At 47.8% G+C, this 14,525-nt stretch overlaps 1 protein-coding gene and 47 non-coding genes across 48 annotated transcripts in view; all 48 read left to right on the plus strand.

Annotated features, from left to right (window-relative positions):
* Positions 1–14,525, plus strand: part of LOC119176671 (unextended protein) — a 418,752-nt gene that overhangs the window by 181,346 nt on the left and 222,881 nt on the right. The window lies entirely within an intron of this gene.
* On the plus strand, positions 24–96 carry TRNAK-UUU (transfer RNA lysine (anticodon UUU)). The gene has a single exon. It is a non-coding gene; the product is annotated as a tRNA-Lys (tRNA).
* Positions 235–307, plus strand: TRNAK-UUU (transfer RNA lysine (anticodon UUU)). The gene has a single exon. It is a non-coding gene; the product is annotated as a tRNA-Lys (tRNA).
* Positions 447–519, plus strand: TRNAI-AAU (transfer RNA isoleucine (anticodon AAU)). The gene has a single exon. It is a non-coding gene; the product is annotated as a tRNA-Ile (tRNA).
* TRNAK-UUU (transfer RNA lysine (anticodon UUU)) lies at positions 659–731 on the plus strand. The gene has a single exon. It is a non-coding gene; the product is annotated as a tRNA-Lys (tRNA).
* TRNAK-UUU (transfer RNA lysine (anticodon UUU)) lies at positions 1,080–1,152 on the plus strand. Its single transcript has one exon. It is a non-coding gene; the product is annotated as a tRNA-Lys (tRNA).
* Positions 1,292–1,364, plus strand: TRNAK-UUU (transfer RNA lysine (anticodon UUU)). The gene has a single exon. It is a non-coding gene; the product is annotated as a tRNA-Lys (tRNA).
* TRNAK-UUU (transfer RNA lysine (anticodon UUU)) lies at positions 1,504–1,576 on the plus strand. Its single transcript has one exon. It is a non-coding gene; the product is annotated as a tRNA-Lys (tRNA).
* On the plus strand, positions 1,715–1,787 carry TRNAI-AAU (transfer RNA isoleucine (anticodon AAU)). Its single transcript has one exon. It is a non-coding gene; the product is annotated as a tRNA-Ile (tRNA).
* Positions 1,927–1,999, plus strand: TRNAK-UUU (transfer RNA lysine (anticodon UUU)). Its single transcript has one exon. It is a non-coding gene; the product is annotated as a tRNA-Lys (tRNA).
* TRNAK-UUU (transfer RNA lysine (anticodon UUU)) lies at positions 2,349–2,421 on the plus strand. Its single transcript has one exon. It is a non-coding gene; the product is annotated as a tRNA-Lys (tRNA).
* TRNAK-UUU (transfer RNA lysine (anticodon UUU)) lies at positions 2,560–2,632 on the plus strand. The gene has a single exon. It is a non-coding gene; the product is annotated as a tRNA-Lys (tRNA).
* TRNAK-UUU (transfer RNA lysine (anticodon UUU)) lies at positions 2,771–2,843 on the plus strand. The gene has a single exon. It is a non-coding gene; the product is annotated as a tRNA-Lys (tRNA).
* On the plus strand, positions 2,982–3,054 carry TRNAK-UUU (transfer RNA lysine (anticodon UUU)). The gene has a single exon. It is a non-coding gene; the product is annotated as a tRNA-Lys (tRNA).
* On the plus strand, positions 3,194–3,266 carry TRNAK-UUU (transfer RNA lysine (anticodon UUU)). The gene has a single exon. It is a non-coding gene; the product is annotated as a tRNA-Lys (tRNA).
* Positions 3,617–3,689, plus strand: TRNAK-UUU (transfer RNA lysine (anticodon UUU)). The gene has a single exon. It is a non-coding gene; the product is annotated as a tRNA-Lys (tRNA).
* Positions 3,827–3,899, plus strand: TRNAK-UUU (transfer RNA lysine (anticodon UUU)). Its single transcript has one exon. It is a non-coding gene; the product is annotated as a tRNA-Lys (tRNA).
* Positions 4,249–4,321, plus strand: TRNAK-UUU (transfer RNA lysine (anticodon UUU)). Its single transcript has one exon. It is a non-coding gene; the product is annotated as a tRNA-Lys (tRNA).
* TRNAK-UUU (transfer RNA lysine (anticodon UUU)) lies at positions 4,461–4,533 on the plus strand. The gene has a single exon. It is a non-coding gene; the product is annotated as a tRNA-Lys (tRNA).
* TRNAK-UUU (transfer RNA lysine (anticodon UUU)) lies at positions 4,890–4,962 on the plus strand. Its single transcript has one exon. It is a non-coding gene; the product is annotated as a tRNA-Lys (tRNA).
* Positions 5,312–5,384, plus strand: TRNAK-UUU (transfer RNA lysine (anticodon UUU)). Its single transcript has one exon. It is a non-coding gene; the product is annotated as a tRNA-Lys (tRNA).
* TRNAK-UUU (transfer RNA lysine (anticodon UUU)) lies at positions 5,523–5,595 on the plus strand. Its single transcript has one exon. It is a non-coding gene; the product is annotated as a tRNA-Lys (tRNA).
* TRNAI-AAU (transfer RNA isoleucine (anticodon AAU)) lies at positions 5,734–5,806 on the plus strand. The gene has a single exon. It is a non-coding gene; the product is annotated as a tRNA-Ile (tRNA).
* TRNAK-UUU (transfer RNA lysine (anticodon UUU)) lies at positions 5,946–6,018 on the plus strand. Its single transcript has one exon. It is a non-coding gene; the product is annotated as a tRNA-Lys (tRNA).
* On the plus strand, positions 6,158–6,230 carry TRNAK-UUU (transfer RNA lysine (anticodon UUU)). The gene has a single exon. It is a non-coding gene; the product is annotated as a tRNA-Lys (tRNA).
* TRNAK-UUU (transfer RNA lysine (anticodon UUU)) lies at positions 6,369–6,441 on the plus strand. The gene has a single exon. It is a non-coding gene; the product is annotated as a tRNA-Lys (tRNA).
* TRNAK-UUU (transfer RNA lysine (anticodon UUU)) lies at positions 7,004–7,076 on the plus strand. Its single transcript has one exon. It is a non-coding gene; the product is annotated as a tRNA-Lys (tRNA).
* Positions 7,214–7,286, plus strand: TRNAK-UUU (transfer RNA lysine (anticodon UUU)). Its single transcript has one exon. It is a non-coding gene; the product is annotated as a tRNA-Lys (tRNA).
* On the plus strand, positions 7,425–7,497 carry TRNAK-UUU (transfer RNA lysine (anticodon UUU)). The gene has a single exon. It is a non-coding gene; the product is annotated as a tRNA-Lys (tRNA).
* Positions 7,636–7,708, plus strand: TRNAK-UUU (transfer RNA lysine (anticodon UUU)). The gene has a single exon. It is a non-coding gene; the product is annotated as a tRNA-Lys (tRNA).
* Positions 8,059–8,131, plus strand: TRNAI-AAU (transfer RNA isoleucine (anticodon AAU)). Its single transcript has one exon. It is a non-coding gene; the product is annotated as a tRNA-Ile (tRNA).
* Positions 8,270–8,342, plus strand: TRNAK-UUU (transfer RNA lysine (anticodon UUU)). The gene has a single exon. It is a non-coding gene; the product is annotated as a tRNA-Lys (tRNA).
* On the plus strand, positions 8,480–8,552 carry TRNAK-UUU (transfer RNA lysine (anticodon UUU)). The gene has a single exon. It is a non-coding gene; the product is annotated as a tRNA-Lys (tRNA).
* TRNAK-UUU (transfer RNA lysine (anticodon UUU)) lies at positions 8,903–8,975 on the plus strand. Its single transcript has one exon. It is a non-coding gene; the product is annotated as a tRNA-Lys (tRNA).
* On the plus strand, positions 9,748–9,820 carry TRNAK-UUU (transfer RNA lysine (anticodon UUU)). Its single transcript has one exon. It is a non-coding gene; the product is annotated as a tRNA-Lys (tRNA).
* On the plus strand, positions 9,959–10,031 carry TRNAK-UUU (transfer RNA lysine (anticodon UUU)). The gene has a single exon. It is a non-coding gene; the product is annotated as a tRNA-Lys (tRNA).
* On the plus strand, positions 10,171–10,243 carry TRNAK-UUU (transfer RNA lysine (anticodon UUU)). Its single transcript has one exon. It is a non-coding gene; the product is annotated as a tRNA-Lys (tRNA).
* On the plus strand, positions 10,592–10,664 carry TRNAK-UUU (transfer RNA lysine (anticodon UUU)). Its single transcript has one exon. It is a non-coding gene; the product is annotated as a tRNA-Lys (tRNA).
* TRNAK-UUU (transfer RNA lysine (anticodon UUU)) lies at positions 11,022–11,094 on the plus strand. The gene has a single exon. It is a non-coding gene; the product is annotated as a tRNA-Lys (tRNA).
* Positions 11,443–11,515, plus strand: TRNAK-UUU (transfer RNA lysine (anticodon UUU)). Its single transcript has one exon. It is a non-coding gene; the product is annotated as a tRNA-Lys (tRNA).
* Positions 12,289–12,361, plus strand: TRNAK-UUU (transfer RNA lysine (anticodon UUU)). The gene has a single exon. It is a non-coding gene; the product is annotated as a tRNA-Lys (tRNA).
* Positions 12,926–12,998, plus strand: TRNAI-UAU (transfer RNA isoleucine (anticodon UAU)). Its single transcript has one exon. It is a non-coding gene; the product is annotated as a tRNA-Ile (tRNA).
* Positions 13,136–13,208, plus strand: TRNAI-AAU (transfer RNA isoleucine (anticodon AAU)). The gene has a single exon. It is a non-coding gene; the product is annotated as a tRNA-Ile (tRNA).
* TRNAK-UUU (transfer RNA lysine (anticodon UUU)) lies at positions 13,348–13,420 on the plus strand. Its single transcript has one exon. It is a non-coding gene; the product is annotated as a tRNA-Lys (tRNA).
* TRNAI-AAU (transfer RNA isoleucine (anticodon AAU)) lies at positions 13,560–13,632 on the plus strand. Its single transcript has one exon. It is a non-coding gene; the product is annotated as a tRNA-Ile (tRNA).
* Positions 13,772–13,844, plus strand: TRNAK-UUU (transfer RNA lysine (anticodon UUU)). Its single transcript has one exon. It is a non-coding gene; the product is annotated as a tRNA-Lys (tRNA).
* TRNAK-UUU (transfer RNA lysine (anticodon UUU)) lies at positions 14,194–14,266 on the plus strand. The gene has a single exon. It is a non-coding gene; the product is annotated as a tRNA-Lys (tRNA).
* Positions 14,406–14,478, plus strand: TRNAK-UUU (transfer RNA lysine (anticodon UUU)). Its single transcript has one exon. It is a non-coding gene; the product is annotated as a tRNA-Lys (tRNA).

The following is a 14,525-nucleotide window of genomic DNA, read 5'->3' on the forward strand; positions in this document are numbered from 1 at the left end:
GCAAACTGAAACAGGTGCTGTCTGCCCGGCTAGCTCAGTCGGTAGAGCATGAGACTTTTAATCTCAGGGTCGTGGGTTCGAGCCCCACGTTGGGCGCTGGTTTTTTTTGCTAATCTGTTGCCATGTTACAGGAATTGTTTTCTAATCTTTCTTACCTTCCTCTCCTTCACTCTTTGACTTAATCTTTCTGACCATGAACGCACAGGATGACACAAACTGAAACGGGTACTGTCCGCCCGGCTAGCTCACTCGGTAGAGCATGAGACTTTTAATCTCAGGGTCGTGGGTTCGAGTCAAACGTTGGGCGCTGATTTTTTTTACTGATCTGTTCCCATGTTACACGGATTGTTTTCCAATCTTTCTTCGCCTTCCTCTCCTTCACTCTTTGACTTAATCGTTCTGACCATGAACGCACGAGATTACGCAAACTGAGACGGGTATTGTCCGCCCGGCTAGCTCAGTCGGTAGAGCATGAGACTAATAATCTCAGGGCCGCGGGTTCGAGCCCCACGTTGGGCGCTGCACTTTTTTACTGATCTGTGCCCATAGTACATGGATTGTTTTCCAATCTTCTTGCGCCTTCCTCTCTTTCGCTCTGTGAATTGAGCTTTCTGACCATGAACGCACAGGATTACGCAAACTGAGACGGGTACTGTTGGCCCGGCTAGCTCAGTCGGTACAGCATGAGACTTTTAATCTCAGGGTCGTGGGTTCGAGCCCCGCGTTGGGCGCTGAACATTTTACTGATCTGTTGCCATGTTACAGGAATTGTTTTCCAATATTTCTTCGCCTTCCTCTCCTTCGCTTTTTGACTTAATCTTTCTGACCATGACACACGGGGTGAAGCAAACTGAAACGGGTGCTGTCTGCCCGGCTAGCGCAGTTGGTAGAGCATGAGGCTTTTATATCAGAGTCGATAGTACCAGCCCCAAGTTGGGCGCTGCATTTTTTTACTCATCTATTCCCATGTTACACGGATTGTTTTCCAATCTTCCTTCGCCTTCCTCTCTTTCGCTCTGTGACTTAGGCTTTCTGACCATGAACGCACGGGATGACGCAAACTGAAACACGTACTGTCCGCCCGGCTAGCTCAGTCGGTAGAGCATGAGACTTTTAATCTCAGGGTCGTGGGTTCGAGCCCCACGTTAGGCGCTGAATTTTTTCACTGATCTGTTCCCATGTTACAGGAATTGTTTTCCACACTTTCTTTACCTTCCTCTCCTTCGCTCTTTGATTTAATCTTTCTGACCATGAACACACGGGGTGAGGCAAACTGAAACGGTTTCTGTCTGCCCGGCTAGCTCAGTCGGTAGAGCATGAGACATTTAATCTCAGGGTCGTGGGTTCAAGCCCTAAGTTGGGCGCTGCATTTTTTCATTTATCTGTTCCCAAGTTACACGGATTGTTTTCCAATCTTCCTTCGCCTTCCTCTCTTTCGCTCTGTGACTTAATCTTTCTGACCATTAACACACGGGGTGAACCAAACTGAAACGGTTGCTGTCTGCCCGGCTAGCTCAGTCGGTAGAGCATGAAACTTTTAATCTCAGGGTCGTCGGTTCGAGCCAAACGTTGGGCGCAGTATTTTTTTACTAATCTGTTGCCATGTTGCAGGAATTGTTTTCTAATCTTTCTTACCTTCCTCTCCTTCACTCTTTGACTTAATCTTTCTGACCATGAACGCTCGAGATGACACAAACTGAAACGGGTACTGTCCGCCCGGCTAGCTCAGTCGGTAGAGCATGAGACTAATAATCTCAGTGCCGTGGGTTCGAGCCCCACGTTGGGCGCTGCATTCTTTTACTGATTTGTGCCCATGTTACGCGGATTGTTTTCCAATCTTCTTTCGCCGTCCTCTCTTTCGCTCTGTGACTTAAGCTTTATAACCATGAACGCACAAGGGGACGCAAACTGAAACGCGTACTGTCCGCCCAGCTAGCTCAGTCGGTAGAGCATGAAAGTTTTAATCTCAGGGTCGTGGGTTAAAGCCCCACGTTGGGCGCTGGTTTTTTTTACTAATCTGTTGCCATGTTACAGTAATTGTTTTCCACTCTTTCTTTACCTTCCTCTCCTTCGCTCTTTGATTTATTCTTTCTGACCATGAACACACGGGGTGAAGCAAACTGAAACGGTTGCTGTCTGCCCGGCTAGCTCAGTCGGTAGAGCATGAAAATTTTATTCGCAGGGTCGTGGGTTAAAGCCCCACGTTGGGCGCTGCATTTTTTATTGATCTGTTCCCTTATTACACGGATTGTTTTCCAATCTTTCTTCGCCTCCCTCTCCTTCGCTCTTTGACTTAAACGTTTTGACCACGAACGGACGCTGTGACGCAACATAAACGGGGGCCGTCTGCCCAGCTAGCTCAGTCCATAGAGCATGAGGCTTTTAATCTCAAGGTCGTAGGTTCGAGCCCCACGTTGGGCACTGCTTTTTTTACCGATCTGTTCTCATGTTACACGGATTGTTTTCTAATCTTTCTTCGCCTACTTCTCCTTCGCTCTTTGACTTAAGCTTTCTGACCATGGACGCACGGGAGGACGCAAACTGAAACAGGTGCTGTCTGCCCGGCTAGATCAGTCGGTAGAGCATGAGACTTTTAATCTCAGGGTCGTGGGTTCGAGCCCCACGTTGGGCGCTGGTTTTTTTTACTAATCTGTTGCCATGTTACAGGAATTGTTTTCTAATCTTTCTTACCTTCCTCTCCTTGACTCTTTGACTTAATCTTTCTGACCATGAACGCACGAGATGACACAAACTGAAACGGGTACTGTCCGCCCGGCTAGCTCAGTCGGTAGAGCATGAGACTTTTAATCTCAGGGTCGTGGGTTCAAGTCAAACGTTGGGCGCTGAATGTTTTTACTAATCTGTTGCCATGTTACAGAAATTGTTTTCTAATCTTTCTTACTATCCTCTCCTTCACTCTTTGACTTAATCTTTCTGACCATGAACGCAAAAGATTACGCAAACTGAAACGGGTACTGTCCGCCCGGCTAGCTCAGTCGGTAGAGCATGAGACTTTTAATCTCAGGGTCGTGGGTTCGAGCCCCACGTTGGGCGCTGAATTTTTTTACTGATCGTTTCCTATGTTACAGGAATCGTTTTCCAATCTTTCTTTGCCTTCTTCTCCTTCGCTCTTTGACTTAATCTTTCTGACCATTAACACACGGGGTGAACCAAACTCAAACGGTTGCCGTCTGCCCGGCTAGCTCAGTCGGTAGAGCATGAGACTTTTAATCTCAGGGTCGTGGGTTCAAGCCCCACGTTGGGCGCTGAACTTTTTACTGATCTGTTGCCATGTTACAGGAATTGTTTTCCAATCTTCCTTCGCCTTCCTCTCTTTCGCTCTGTGACTTAAGCTTTCTGACCATGAACACACGAGATGACGCAAACTGAAACGGGTACTGTCCGCCCGGCTAGCTTAGTCGCCAGAGCATGAGACTTTCAATCTTAGAGTCGTTGGTTCAAGCCCTAAGTTGGGCGCTGCAATTTTTTATTTATCTGTTCCCAAGTTACACGGATTGTTTTCCAATCTTCCTTCGCCTTCCTCTCTTTCGCTCTGTGACTTAAGCTTTCTGACCATGATCGCACGGGATGACGCAAACTGAAACGCGTACTGTGCGCCCGGCTAGATCAGTCGGTAGAGCATGAGACTTTTAATCTCTGGGTCGTGGGTTCGAGCCCCACGTTGGGCGCTGCATTTTTTATTGATCTGTTCCCATATTACACGGATTGTTTTCCAATCTTTCTTCGCCTCCTTCTCCTTCGCTCTTTGGTTTAAACTTTTTGACCATGAACGGACGGGGTTGCGCAACATAAACGGGGGCCGTCTGCCCAGCTAGCTCAGTCCATAGAGCATGAGACTTTTAATCTCAAGGTCGTAGGTTCGAGCCCCACGTTGGGCAGTGCTTTTTTTACCGATCTGTTCTCATGTTACACGGATTGTTTTCCAATCTTTCTTCGCCTTCCTCTCCTTCGCTCTTTGACTTATTCTTTCTGACCATTAACACACGGGGTGAACCAAACTGAAACGGTTGCTGTCTGCCCGGCTAGCTCCGTCGGTAGAGCATGAGACTAATAATCTCAGGGCCGCGGGTTCGAGCCTGAAGATGGGCACTGCATTTTTTACTGATCTGTTCTCTTGTTACACGGATTGTTTTCTAATCTTCATTCGCCTTCCTCTCTTTCGCTCTGCGACTTAAGCTTTCTTACCATGAACGCACGGGATGACGCAAACTGAAACGGGTACTGTTCGCCCGGCTAGCTCAGTCTCTAGAGCATGAGACTTTTATTCTCAGGGTCTTGGGTTCGAGCCCCACGTTGGGCGCTGAATTTTTTCACTGATCTGTTCCCATGTTACAGGAATTGTTTTCCACTCTTTCTTTACCTACCTCTCCTTCGCTCTTTGATTCAATCTTTCTGACCATGAACACACGGGGTGAAGCAAACTGAAACGGTTGCTGTCTGCCCGGCTAGCTCAGTCGGTAGAGCATGAGACATTTAATCTCAGGGTCGTAGGTTCGAGCCAAACGTTGGGCGCTGAATTTTTTTACTAATCTGTTGCCTTGTTACAAGAATCGTTTTCTAATCTTTCTTCGCCTTTCTCTCCTTCACTCTTTGACTTAATCTTTCTGACCATGAACGCACGAGATTACGCAAACTGAAACGGGTACTGTCCGCCCGGCTAGCTAAGTCTGTAGAGCATGAGACTAATAATTTCAGGGCCACGGGTTCGAGCCCCACGTTGGGCGCTGCATTTTTTTTACTGATTGATCTGTGCTCATGTTACACGGATTGTTTTCCAATCTTCTTTTGCCTTCCTCTCTTTCGCTCTGTGACTTAAGCTTTATGACCATGAACGCACGGGGGGACGCAAACTGAAACGGGTGCTGTCTGCCCGGCTAGCTTAGTCGGTAGAGCATGAGACTTTTATTCTCAGGGTCGTGGGTTCGGGCCCCACGTTGGGCGCTGTGTTTTTTTACTGATCTGTTCCCATGTTGCACGAATTGTTTTCCTATCTTTCTTCGCCTCCCTCTCCTTCGTTCTTTGACTTAAGCTTTCTGACCATGAACGCACGGGATGACGCAAACTGAAACACGTACTGTCCGCCCGGCTAGCTCAGTCGGTAGAGCATGGGACTAATAATCTCACGGTCGTATATTCAGCCCCACGTTGGGCGCTGCATTTTTTACTGATGTCTGCCCATGTTACACGGATTGTCTTCCAATCTTTCTTTGCCTTCTTCTCCTTCGCTCTTTGACTTAATCTTTCTGACCATTAACACACGGGGTGAACCAAACTGAAACAGGTGCTGTCTGCCCGGCTAGATCAGTCGGTAGAGCATGAGACTTTTAATCTCAAGGTCGTGGGTTCGAGCCCCACGTTGGGCGCTGGTTTTTTTTACTAATCTGTTGCCATGTTACAGGAATTGTTTTCTAATCTTTCTTACCTTCCTCTACTTCACTCTTTGACTTAATCTTTCTGACCATGAACGCACGAGATGACACAAACTGAAACGGGTACTGTCCGCCCGGCTAGCTCAGTCGGTAGAGCATGAGACTTTTAATCTCAGGGTCGTGGGTTCAAGTCAAACGTTGGGCGCTGAATGTTTTTACTAATCTGTTGCCATGTTACAGAAATTGTTTTCTATTCTTTCTTACTATCCTCTCCTTCACTCTTTGACTTAATCTTTCTGACCATGAACGCAAAAGATTACGCAAACTGAAACGGGTACTGTCCGCCCGGCTAGCTCAGTCGGTAGAGCATGAGACTAATAATCTCAGGGCCGCAGGTTCGAGCCCCACGTTGGGCGCCACATTTCTTTACTGATATGTGCCAATGGTACACGGATTGTTTTCCTATCTTCTTGCGCCTTCCTCTCTTTCGCTCTGTGAATTGAGCTTTCTGACCATGAACGCACGGGATTACGCAAACTGAGACGGGTACTGTCGGCCCGGCTAGCTCAGTCGGTAGAGCATGAGACTTTTAATCTCAGGGTCGTGGGTTCGAGCCCCACGTTGGGCGCTGAATTTTTTTACTGATCGTTTCCTATGTTACAGGAATCGTTTTCCAATCTTTCTTTGCCTTCTTCTCCTTCGCTCTTTGACTTAATCTTTCTGACCATTAACACACGGGGTGAACCAAACTCAAACGGTTGCCGTCTGCCCGGCTAGCTCAGTCGGTAGAGCATGAGACTTTTAATCTCAGGTTCGTGGGTTCAAGCCCCACGTTGGGCGCTGAACTTTTTACTGATCTGTTGCCATGTTACAGGAATTGTTTTCCAATCTTCCTTCGCCTTCCTCTCTTTCGCTCTGTGACTTAAGCTTTCTGACCATGAACGCACGGGATGACGCAAACTGAAACGCGTACTGTGCGCCCGGCTAGATCAGTCGGTAGAGCATGAGACTTTTAATCTCAGGGTCGTGGGTTCGAGCCCCACGTTGGGCGCTGAATTTTTTTATTGATCTGTTCCCATATTACACGGATTGTTTTCCAATCTTTCTTCGCCTTCTTCTCCTTCGCTCTTTGACTTATTCTTTCTGACCTTTAACACACGGGGTGAACCAAACTGAATCGGTTGCTGTCTGCCCGGCTAGCTCCGTCGGTAGAGCATGAGACTAATAATCTCAGGGCCGCGGGTTCGAGCCTGAAGATGGGCACTGCATTTTTTACTGATCTGTTCTCTTGTTACACGGATTGTTTTCTAATCTTCATTCGCCTTCCTCACTTTCGCTCTGCGACTTAAGCTTTCTTACCATGAACGCACGGGATGACACAAACTGAAACGGGTACTGTTCGCCCGGCTAGCTCAGTCGCTAGAGCATGAGACTTTTTTTCTCAGGGTCTTGAATTCGAGCCCCACGTTGGGCGCTGAATTTTTTCACTGATCTGTTCCCATGTTACAGGAATTGTTTTCCACTCTTTCTTTACCTTCCTCTCCTTCGCTCTTTGATTAATTCTTTTTGACCATGAACACACGGGGTGAAGCAAACTGAAACGGTTGCTGTCTGCCCGGCTAGCTCAGTCGGTAGAGCATGAAAATTTTAATCTCAGGGTCGTGGGTTAAAGCCCCACGTTGGGCGCTGCATTTTTTATTGATCTGTTCCCTTATCACACGGATTGTTTTCCAATCTTTCTTCGCCTCCCTCTCCTTCGCTCTTTGACTTAAACTTTTTGAACATGAACGGACGGGGTGACGCAACATAAACGGGGGCCGTCTGCCCAGCTAGCTCAGTCCATAGAGCATGAGGCTTTTAATCTCAAGGTCGTAGGTTCGAGCCCCACGTTGGGCACTGCTTTTTTTACCGATCTGTTCTCATGTTACACGGATTGTTTTCCAATCTTTCTTCGCCTACTTCTCCTTCGCTCTTTGACTTAAGCTTTCTGACCATGAACGCACGGGGGGACGCAAACTGAAACAGGTGCTGTCTGCCCGGCTAGATCAGTCGGTAGAGCTTGAGACTTTTAATCTCAGGGTCGTGGGTTCGAGCCCCACGTTGGGCGCTGGTTTTTTTTACTAATCTGTTGCCATGTTACAGGAATTGTTTTCTAATCTTTCTTACCTTCCTCTCCTTCACTCTTTGACTTAATCTTTCTGACCATGAACGCACGAGATGACACAAACTGAAACGGGTACTGTCCGCCCGGCTAGCTCAGTCGGTAGAGCATGAGACTTTTAATCTCAGGGTCGTGGGTTCAAGTCAAACGTTGGGCGCTGAATGTTTTTACTAATCTGTTGCCATGTTACAGAAATTGTTTTCTAATCTTTCTTACTATCCTCTCCTTCACTCTTTGACTTAATTTTTCTGACCATGAACGCACGAGATGACAAAAACTAAAACGGGTACTGTCCGCCCGGCTAGCTCAGTCGGTAGAGCGTCAGAATAATATTCTCAGGGCAGCGGGTTCGAGCCCCACTTTGGGCGCTGCATTTTTTTACTGATCTGTTCCCATGTTACAAGGCATGTTTTCGAATCTTTCTTCGCCTTCCTCTCCTTCACTCTTTGACTTAATCTTTCTGACCATGAACGCAAAAGATTACGCAAACTGAAACGGGTATTGTCCGCCCGGCTAGCTCAGTCGGTAGAGCATGAGACTAATAATCTCAGGGCCGCAGGTTCGAGCCCCACGTTGGGCGCTGAACTTTTTACTGATCTGTTGCCATGTTACAGGAATTGTTTTCCAATCTTCCTTCGCCTTCCTCTCTTTCGCTCTGTGACTTAAGCTTTCTGACCATGAACGCACGGGATGACGCAAACTGAAACGCGTACTGTGCGCCCGGCTAGATCAGTCGGTAGAGCATGAGACTTTTAATCTCAGGGTCGTGGGTTCGAGCCCCACGTTGGGCGCTGCATTTTTTATTGATCTGTTCCCATATTACACGGATTGTTTTCCAATCTTTCTTCGCCTCCTTCTCCTTCGCTCTTTGACATAAACTTTTTGACCATGAACGGACGGGGTTGCGCAACATAAACGTGGGCCGTCTGCCCAGCTAGCTCAGTCCATAGAGCATGAGACTTTTAATCTCAAGGTCGTAGGTTCGAGCCCCACGTTGGGCAGTGCTTTTTTTACCGATCTGTTCTCATGTTACACGGATTGTTTTCCAATCTTTCTTCACCTTCCTCTCCTTCGCTCTTTGACTTAAACTTTCTGACCGTGAACGCATGGGGTGACGCAAATTGAAACAGGGCCGGTCTCCCCGGCTAGCTCAGTCGGTTCAGCATGAGACTTTTATTCTCAGGGTCTTGGGTTCGAGCCTCACGTTGGGCACTGAATTTTTTCACTGATCTGTTCCCATGTTACAGGAATTATTTTCCACTCTTTCTTTACCTTCCTCTTCTTCGCTCTTTGATTTAATCTTTCTGACCATGAACACACGGGGTGAAGCAAACTGAAACGATTGCTGTCTGCTCGGCTAGCTCAGTCGGTAGAGCATGAGACATTTATTCTCAGGGTCGTGGGTTCGAGCCCCACGTTGGGCCCTGAATTTTTTTACTGATTGTTTCCCGTGTTACAGGAATCGTTTTCCAATCTTTCTTTGCCTTCTTCTCCTTCGCTCTTTGACTTAATCTTTCTGACCATTAACACACGGGGTGAACCAAACTGAAACGGTTGCTGTCTGCCCGGCTAGCTCCGTCGGTAGAGCATGAGACTAATAATCTCAGGGCCGCGGGTTCGAGCCTGAAGATCGGCACTGCATTTTTTACTGATCTGTTCTCTTGTTACACGGATTGTTTTCTAATCTTCATTCGCCTTCCTCTCTTTCGCTCTGCGACTTAAGCTTTCTTACCATGAACGCACGGGATGACGCAAACTGAAACGGGCACTGTTCGCCCGGCTAGCTCAGTCTCTAGAGCATGAGACTTTTATTCTCAGGGTCTTGGGTTCGAGAACCACGTTGGGCGCTGAATTTTTTCACTGATCTGTTCCCATGTTACAGGAATTGTTTTCCACTCTTTCTTTACCTTCCTCTCCTTCGCTCTTTGATTCAATCTTTCTGACCATGAACACACGGGGTGAAGCAAACTGAAACGGTTGCTGTCTGCCCGGCTAGCTCAGTCGGTAGAGCATGAGACATTTAATCTCAGGGTCGTAGGTTTGAGCCGCACGTTGGGCGCTGCATTTCTTATTGATCTGTTCCCATATTACACGGATTGTTTTCCAATCTTTCTTCGCCTTCCTCTCCTTCGCTCTTTGACTTAAACTTTTTGACCATGAAAGAACGCGGTGACGCAACATAAACGGGGGCCGTCTGCCCGGCTAGCTCAGTCCATAGAGCATGAGACTTTTAATCTCAAGGTCGTAGGTTCGAGCCCCACGTTGGGCACTGCTTTTTTTACCGATCTGTTCTCATGTTACACGGATTGTTTTCCAATCTATCTACGCCTTCCTCTCCTTTGCTGTTTCACTTAATCTTTCTGACTATGAACGCACGAGATGACGCAAACTGAAACGAGTGCTGTCTGCCCGGCTAGCTCAGTCGGTAGAGCGTGAAACTTTTAATCTCAGGGTCGTGGGTTCGAGCCCCGCATTGGGCGCTGCATTTTTTTACGGATCTGTGCCCATGTTACACGGATTGTTTTCCAATCTTCTTGCGCCTTCCTCTCTTTCGCTCTGTGACTTAAGCTTTCTGACCATGAACGCACGGGATTACGCAAACTGAAACGGGTACTGTCTGCCCGGCTAGCTCAGTCGGTAGAGCATGAGGTTTTTAATCTCAGGGTCGTGGGTTCAAGCCCCACGTTGGGCGCAGAATTTTTTACTGATCTGTTGCCATGTTACAGGAATTGTTTTCCAATATTTTTTCGCCTTCTCTCCTTCGCTTTTTGACTTAATCTTTCTGACCATGAACACACGGGGAGAAGCAAACTGAAACGGGTGCTGTCTGCCCGGCTAGGTCAGTTGGTAGAGCATGAGGCTTTTATATCAGAGTCGTTGGTTCCAGCCCCAAGTTGGGCGCTGCATTTTTTTACTCATCTGTTCCCATGTTACACGGATTGTTTTCCAATCTTCCTTCGCCTTCCTCTCTTTCGCTCTTTGACTTAAGCTTTCTGACCATGAACGCACGGGGTGACGCAAACTGAAGCGGGTGCTGTCTGCCCGGCTAGCTCAGTCGATAGAGCATGAGACTTTTAATCTCAGGGTCGTGGGTTCGAGCCAAACGTTGGGCGCTGAATTTTTTTACTAATCTGTTGCCTTGTTACAAGAATCGTTTTCTAATCTTTCTTCGCCTTTCTCTCCTTCACTCTTTGAATTAATCTTTCTGACCATGAACGCACGAGATTACGCAAACTGAAACGGGTACTGTCCGCCCGGCTAGCTAAGTCTGTAGAGCATGAGACTAATAAATTCAGGGCCACGGGTTCGAGCCCCACGTTGGGCGCTGCATTTTTTTTTACTGATTGATCTGTGCCCATGTTACACGGATTGTTTTCCAATCTTCTTTTGCCTTCCTCTCTTTCGCTCTGTGACTTAAGCTTTATGACCATGAACGCACGGGGGGACGCAAACTGAAACGGGTGCTGTCTGCCCGGCTAGCTTAGTCGGTAGAGCATGAGACTTTTATTCTCAGGTTCGTGGGTTCGGGCCCCACGTTGGGCGCTGTGTTTTTTACTGATCTGTTCCCATGTTACACGAATTGTTTTCCTAACTTTCTTCGCCTCCCTCTCCTTCGTTCTTTGACTTAAGCTTTATGACAATGAACGCACGGGGTGACGCAAACTGAAACGGGTACTGTCCGCCCGGCTAGCTCAGTCGGTAGAGCATGAGACTAATAATCTCAGGGTCGTATATTCAGCCCCACGTTGGGCGCTGCATTTTTTACTGATCTGTGCCCATGTTACACGGATTGTTTTCCAATCTTCCTTCGCCTTCCTCTCTTTCGCTCTGTGACTTAAGCTTTCTGACCATGAACGCACGGGATTACGCAAACTGAAACGGGTACTGTCTGCCCGGCTAGATCAGTCGGTAGATCATGAGACTTTTAATGTCAGGGTGGTGGGTTCGAGCTCCACGTTGGGCGCTGAATTTTTTACTGATCTGTTGCCATGTTACAGGAATTGTTTTCTAATATTTCTTCGCCTTCCTCTAATTCGCTTTTTGACTTAATCTTTCTGACCATGAACACACGGGGTGAAGCAAACTGAAACGGGTGCTGTCTGCCCGGCTAGCTCAGTTGGTAGAGCATGAGGCTTTTATATCAGAGTCGTTGGTTCCATCCCGAAGTTGGGCGCTGCACTTTGTTACTCATCTGTTCCCATGTTACACGGATTGTTTTCCAATCTTCCTTCGCCTTCCTCTTTTTCGCTCTGTGACTTAAGCTTTCTGACCATGAACACACGAGATGATGCAAATTGAAACGGGTACTGTCCGCCCGGCTAGCTTAGTCACTAGAGCATGAGACTTTTAATCTCAGAGACGTTGGTTCAAGCCCCAAGTTGGGCGCTGCATTTTTTTACTCATCTGTTCCCATGTTACACGGATTGTTTTTCAATCTTCCTTAGCCTTCCTCTTTTTCGTTCTGTGACTTAAGATTTCTGACCATGAACACACGAATTGACGCAAACTGAAACGGGTACTGTCCGCCCGGCTAGCTCAGTCGCTAGAGCATGAGACTTTTAATCTCAGAATCGTTGGTTCAAGCCCTAAGTTGGGCGCTGCATTTATTTACTGATCTGTTCCCAAGTTACACGGATTGTTTTCCAATATTCCTTCGCCTTCCTCTCTTTCGCTCGTTGACTTAAGCTTTCTGACCATGAACACACGAATTGACGCAAACTGAAACGGTTACTGTCCGCCCGGCTAGCTTAGTCAGTAGAGCATGAGACTTTTAATCTCCGGGTCGTGGGTTCGAGCCCTACGTTGGGCGCTGTGTTTTTTTACTGATCTGTTCCCATGTTAGACGGATTGTTTTCCAATCTTTCTTCGCCTCCCTCTCCTTCGCTCTTGGACTTAAGCTTTCTGACCATGAACGCACAGGGTGACGCAAACTGAAACGGGTGCTGTCTGCCCGGCTAGCTCAGTCGGTAGAGCATAAGACTTTGATAGATATGTGGGGTTTAACGTCACAAAACCACCATATGATTATGAGAGACGCCGTAGTGGAGGGCTCCGGAAATTTCGACCACCTGGGGTTCTTTAACGTGCACCCAAATCTGAGTACACGGGCCTACAACATTTCCGCCTCCATCGGAAATGCAGCCGCCGCAGCCGGGATTCGAACCCGCGCCCTGCGGGTCAGCAGAGCATAAGACTTTTAATCTCAGGGTCGTGGGTTCGAGCCATACGTTGGGCGCTGAATTTTTTACTAATCTGTTGCCATGTTACAGCAATTGTTTTCTAATCTTTCTTCGCTTTCCTCTCCTTCACTCTTTGACTTAATCTTTCTGACCATGAACGCACGAGATGACGCAAACTGAAACGGGTACTGTGCGCCCGACTAGCTCAGTCGGTGGAGCATGAGACTTATAATCTCAGGGCCGCAGGTTCAAGCCCCACGTTGGGCGCTGCATTTTTTAACGATCTTTGCCATGTTACAGGAATTGTTTTCCAATATTTCTTCGCCTTCCTCTCCTTCGCTCTTTTACTTAATCTTTCCTACCATGAACGCACGAGATGACGCAAACTGAAATGGGTACTGCTCGCACGGCTAGCTCAGTCGGTAGAGCATGAGACTAATAATCTCAGGGCCGTGGGTTCGAGCCCCACGTTGGGCGCTGCATTTTTTTACTGATCTGTGCCTATGTTACACGGATTGTTTTCTCATCTTCTTTCGCCTTCCTCTCTTTCGCTCTGTGACTTAAGCTTTATGACCATGAACGCACGGGGGGACGCAAACTGAAACAGGTGCTGTCTGCCCGGCTAGCTTAGTCGGTAGAGCATGAGACTTTTAATCTCAGGGTCGTGGGTTCGAGCCCCACATTGGGCGCTGCATTTTTTTACTGATCTGTTCCCATGTTACACGGATTGTTTTCCAATCTTCCTTCGCCTTCCTCTCTTTCGCTCTGTGACTTAAGCTTTCTGACCATCAACGCACGGGGTGACGCAAACTGAAACGGGTGCTGTCCGCCCGGCTAGCTCAGTCGGTAGAGCATGAGACTAATAATCTCAGGGTCGTGGGTTCGAGCCCCACATTGGGCGCTGCATTTTTTTACTGATCTGTTCCCATGTTACACGGATTGTTTTCCAATCTTCCTTCGCCTTCCTCTCTTTCGCTCTGTGACTTAAGCTTTCTGACCATGTACGCACGGGATGACGCAAACTGAAACGCGAACTCTCCGCCCGGCTAGCTCAGTCCATAGAGCATGAGACTTTTAATCTCAAGGTCGTAGGTTCGAGCCCCACGTTGGGTGCTGCATTTTTTACTGATCTGTTGCCATGTTACACGGATTGTTTTCCAATGTATCTACGCCTTCCTCTCCTTCGCTGTTTCACTTAATCTTTGTGACCATGAACGCACGTGATGACGCAAACTGAAACGGGTGCTGTCTGCTCGGCTAGCGCAGTTGGTAGAGCATGAGGCTTTTATATCAGAGTAGTTGGTACCAGCCCCACGTTGGGCGCTGCATTTTTTTACTGATCTGTGCCCATGTTACACGGATTGTTTTCCAATCTTCTTTCGCCTTCCTCTCTTTCGCTCTGTGACTTAAGCTTTATGACCGTGAACGCACGCGGGGACGCAAAGTGAAAGGGGTGCTGTCTGCCCGGCTAGCTTAGTCGGTAGAGCATGAGACTTTTAATCTCAGGGTCGTGAGTTCGAGCCCCACATTGGGCGCTGCATTTTTTTACTGATCTGTTCCCATGTTACACGGATTGTTTTCCAATCTTCCTTCGCCTTCCTCTCTTTCGCTCTGTGACTTAAGCTTTCTGACCATCAACGCACGGGGTGACGCAAACTGAAACGGGTGCTGTCCGCCCGGCTAGCTCAGTCCATAGAGCATGAGACTTTTATTCTCAAGGTCGTTGGTTCGAGCCCCACTTTGGGCGCTGCATTTTTTACTGATCTGTTGCCATGTTACACGGATTGTTTTCCA

Source organism: Rhipicephalus microplus, chromosome X, assembly GCF_043290135.1.
Source record: "Rhipicephalus microplus isolate Deutch F79 chromosome X, USDA_Rmic, whole genome shotgun sequence".
NCBI classification, from domain to species: domain Eukaryota; kingdom Metazoa; phylum Arthropoda; class Arachnida; order Ixodida; family Ixodidae; genus Rhipicephalus; species Rhipicephalus microplus.